This window comes from Anthonomus grandis, chromosome 22 (genome assembly GCF_022605725.1).
Source record: "Anthonomus grandis grandis chromosome 22, icAntGran1.3, whole genome shotgun sequence".
Classification (NCBI taxonomy): Eukaryota; Metazoa; Arthropoda; class Insecta; order Coleoptera; family Curculionidae; genus Anthonomus; species Anthonomus grandis.
This window is the reverse complement of record NC_065567.1, coordinates 30,378,093-30,383,103: the sequence shown is the minus strand read 5'-3', so window position 1 is coordinate 30,383,103 and position 5,011 is coordinate 30,378,093. Positions and strand designations below refer to the sequence as shown.

The window sequence follows — 5,011 nt, the reverse complement described above, 5'->3', positions numbered from 1 at the left end:
TTGTTGTCACCATAGAAGCGTCATTTAATTTCTTATAGTTTTCCTAAGATTATTGGTAATTACCATTAGACCTGTAAACTCTATAGGGCTACAGATATTTTGGCTTAAAAAAAAATTACAAGACAAAAATCAATTATATCTTATTTGAAAAACGACTTACAGTGATTATCATAAGAACTGAAGTAGGTCTACTGATTATCAAGCAAATATTTTTTAACTACTAGTTTACCATTTGCCGTTTAAGAGATATGGCTAATTAAATTTGACTTCACGTTATCGCATTTTTGCTGAGTTAAGCTCAGTGTTTGTGGATGATAACTCATAATGTACTGAAGATAGAATTATCAAATAACTTTTATTTTATTCCCAATAATTCATTTAAAATTATTGTATATACAAATTCGTATAGCTAATAAGACTGCAGATATATTTGCACTTAAAGAAAAAAAAAATTGTTTAAGGAGACCCGATAGAAAATCAAGTATAACTTCTTAAAGAATCGACCTATATTATTAATCATAATAACTTAATTAAAAGCCCAGATAATTGGCAATCAAACTCTATTTAAATTATCATTTTTCTATATGCGATTTAAAAGTAATGGCTAATTAAATTTGACTTCACGTCAACGCACCTTGGCTGCGTCAGGTTAGTGTTTTTGGATGATAACTCTTGATCTACTAAAACCAGAGGCATCAAATACCTTTTATTCGATTAAAAATTATTTATTTAAGAATATTGGTAAATACTGTTTATTGTTGAACTCATCGAATTAATAGTTCGCAGTTTGTGATCGATATATTTCATGAATTGTGGTAAATTATAAGGAACATCTTTGATTTCACGTAGTGTGACATTGGACATCCTTAAATCTCTACAATTTTTTCATTTATACGAAGTAGTGTAGCACTTATGAAAGAGAAAGAAGGGATCCACATAGGTATAGGAAAAACTGAGTAAATAATAGCTTTCTCTTTCTTACTCTTGATAAAGACAATATTTTTTAATGCTAATTAGGACAGAAAAAACAAAAAAGTGAATCAGATTTTTGGGCTATAGTAATTAATTAAAGAGAATATCTATACTTAAGCATAATCTACTTGCAGCTGATTGACTATAAAGAGATTCTTCTTTATAAATGAGGACATACGTAGATGCGTATTCTATTTTTGACAAAAACTAGTAGATTATAAAACCGGCCTCATTATCTCCGAAAAATCTGAAAAACAAAAAAACAAAAGCAATTACTCGCAGTCCGAAAATGAAAATCGATTTTACACCGAAATTAAGAGACCCCTATAACGCTTTCGGCCTTTATATTCATGGCCACCGACACGGATCATAAACATTTAAGGTTTAACTGGAAAAAATGAGTCGAATTAATAAAATGCGCCTTTTTTCATTCATTTTTTTTTTTTTTTAAATTTTTATGTCTTTGTAATGGCGGACTCAAGCATGAAACACGAATTAGGCCGATGAGTTCTAGTAATGATAATAACAATAATAATAGCTCTCGAGCTTAATTGAACTTCGAATTAGTCTTGTCTATCGTGTGTTTTCATGTTAAATAAACGGACACCAAAAGGTTTTATAAAATCTATTTCAAGCCCGTTTAGAATAAGTCAAAAAGAGATAAGGTCTGACGGAAGGGACTATTAGTCCTTGGAACTAAGCCACCGAATTAATTGGCCAAACTTTTTGCCATTCCGACAAGAAGGAGCGTTTTACATCAATTCTACAGCTATCTAGGGGTTTAGTTTCGGATTCTGGCTAATGTGAAAAAGTCAGAGAGGAATTGTCTCTTTCAAATCGAGTTCTCCTTTCTCCTTTTATTTATATTGTAGACGTCCCATGGAACTTATTAAATAAAGTAAAATTTTTTGGATAAAAAAAATCAATACTCGCAAATATTCCCTTTTTTAGGTGATTTCGACAAAATAAGGGCTTTCCGTTATTTCACATCCCCTTAATAAATTGCTTCTTTTTTATATTATACGTTTCGCTTTATACCCCTTATAATTTGGCACCCTCTGACATTATCCTTAGCCAACCGCAAGACAATTTTGTAATCCCGAAAAAAGTGAAAAAGTTCCTCTCGTCTGCCACGTGTCTAATAATACACGCAAGTTACTTTTATCACGAGCAAAGACGGAAGTTTTTATGGAAAATATAATAATAAGGTGGAACCTTGAGTTTACGGCTGTGGTGTAGACAATGGGATTCACCCTTAAAAAAATTAACAATTTTTAAAGTTTTTCAATTATATCAAACTGGTATAATTTTTTTGTACAAAAATTCCGGTTTTTATGACATGCATGACTGGCCCGCTAAGGAAGACGTTCCATTTCAAAATTTATGATTTGTCACTTTCGAACAATTAAAATGAGAAACCTGATGATATTGAGAGCAGTGAAGTGGATAAGGCGTTTTAAATAAGATTTGCCTGATCGGAGAAAAAAAATAAAATTCAGATCATTCGGTGCCTACGAGAATAATTATAAATAAACTAAAACCGTTGGTTCGGTTGAAAATCCTGAGAGAGTTATGGACTATTTTTTTAACTAAAATTAAACTATACAGAATAAATAAAAATTAAAAAGTCAGGTCCCACCGAGATTTGAACTCGGATCGCTGGATTCAGAGTCCAGAGTGCTAACCATTACACCATGGGACCTATGCGTTCAAATTTCAAAAATATTCTATTGCAAACGTTTTTTCTTATTTTCCTTTAATGCATAACTTAAATGGATAAGACTCTTATTAGACTTGCTTTAAATGTATAATTTAATATACAGTTAATGGTATGTCATAATTTTAACGGGGAGTTCTTGGATAAATTTTAAGTCGAAAAGATCATGTAAACTTGGGTTTTAAAATGCTTGGTTTTTAAGATACAGGGTGTTTAGTTTTTAATAAATTTTCCTAAGATGGATTGAGATATCGAATTTAATTTTACCATAGGATATTATGGTAACTTTTTTTCAGTAACCAGTGGCGTAGCTATGAATAATTATCAATACAATTTAAAAAAAATACCACGCCATTGACTTGGGAACAAATATGACTTTGTATTAATGACCAATCAATGATAAACAAAAAGGGCCTATCGTTTGGGAGAATTCGGCAAAAACATGTTTTATGTACATAATATGTGTTACAGTTTAACTTGAGGACCGGAGATATTAAATTCCATCCTAAACATTGAGATTTTAGATTTTATTGAACTCCTGACCAGCTAAATTCATAATATTTTGTTACATAAAATAAACAATAATGACCCCAAAACTGCACCCTGTCAAATACCAAATCTAGACTCAAAAATAGGATTTGAACCAGTTTAAGACATTACCCTTAATCCCTAAACCTTCCAATTTATAAAGCAACATTGCTTTGACATGACAACACGGCTAGAACATAATCATTTTTATCAATTACTCTTAAAAACTCATCGCATATATTTACACAAACGGGCTCGCAGTTATATTAATGTTTTCTGCATTTAGATTAAATATGAAACTCAACTTTCGACCCAATGGGTTCATGATTGGTTATTATTGAATATATTCAGTGAATTTTGTCATAATGAAGTTGTAGTTGAATAATCTTGAAACATTGACAGACTAGAATTAGCATTATCGTGAAACTATAGTCAGTTTGTTTGTTTGCAACATCACTGATGCAATGATGTCAAATGATTATCTAGAAATGGAAAAAAAAACAAATTTTATAATATCATAAAAATTTGTCACTTATTTTGACAGGCGCAAAATAATACTATTCCTCTTTAATAAAATATGATAAGATACTTTATAAAGAAGTGGATAACGTTCCTTTCACCAGTGACTTTATTATTAATTTATTATGCTTTAAATTATAAACAATTGAGAAACAGTGAGTTTCAAATTTTTGTTTGAAAATCATTTTAGGTTTGAATTCTAACTAAATCATTATAAAAGGCCTTAAGAGGAGCTAGATCCGTTGCTACCGTAATTATCATAACCATATAGAGAAAGCAGCACATAGAAGAAAACGCAATACCATATATCTGACTTTGTCAGGCCCTTTAGCCAGAACTAGACTATGTGGTGGATTCCGAGAGAGAACAAAGGGCCGTCGCCCTGAGGCCCTGGTATAAATCATATGCGGCGACCTTATCTCGGCCGCAAAATGACGAAAAATTGCACCAGCCCGCTATAAAGTTAGCGAGTGTAGCGTAAACCCGCAAGTTCTTTAGCTCCTTCCGCCCTTTAGGACTATAATAGTTCCCCCTCTCCTGTTCACTTCACCCCATTTGCAGTTTATTACTTTATATATCGTTGGGATTTAGTTTATGACGTTTTCTGCCGTCTTTAGTTTATATTTATTTTAGTTATTAGAATGACAAAAGTACTGGCACGAAATATATGCATAACTTTATTGGGCATGACTGTTGTTTTTATATTCATGAGAACTACGTGGTTAATCATGAAATGATTTAGTGAAACATCGATCAATTTGCATTGTAAGCGTCCAGTTGTGGGTCCCTCCCGGCTTATTTTTTACTTAATCTTATGATACTTAAGGGGCCGGTGTCACAGCGGATATATATTTAAATCCGCAATTTTTATGGCCGAACGATCTATAACACCACGCACAGTTAAATGCTTTAAAGACCTCTTCTGGAAATCTTCTGTTATAAATTATACTTTAGTTAATGGCAGCTGGGTAAATTTGCATGTCGTTAAGTTGAAATTGGTATTTGGTATTTGCCGCGGCAATTTATTTCTTATGATAGATCAGAGCCTTCGTTTTATTTGAATAAAAATCATATTTTGTTTGTATGGCAACCACCGCATAAGGTCTTTTTTTAAAAAAAATTACTTACACGTCAATCAACCAGAAAATAACTTAATTTTTTCCTAAATTGGTATTTTATGCAACATTATGCTGCAATTATAATATTAAACGCATTCGTCGCATGACGTATACTTTGGGCCTTTTGTAAGGCCGAGTATGCATTATTTTAATATTG

General features: G+C 31.8%; 1 non-coding gene across 1 annotated transcript; it reads right to left on the bottom strand.

Annotated features, from left to right (window-relative positions):
• Positions 1–2,602: 2,602 nt before the first annotated feature.
• On the bottom strand, positions 2,603–2,674 carry Trnaq-cug (transfer RNA glutamine (anticodon CUG)). Its single transcript has one exon. It is a non-coding gene; the product is annotated as a tRNA-Gln (tRNA).
• Between the last annotated feature and the right edge of the window lie 2,337 nt (positions 2,675–5,011).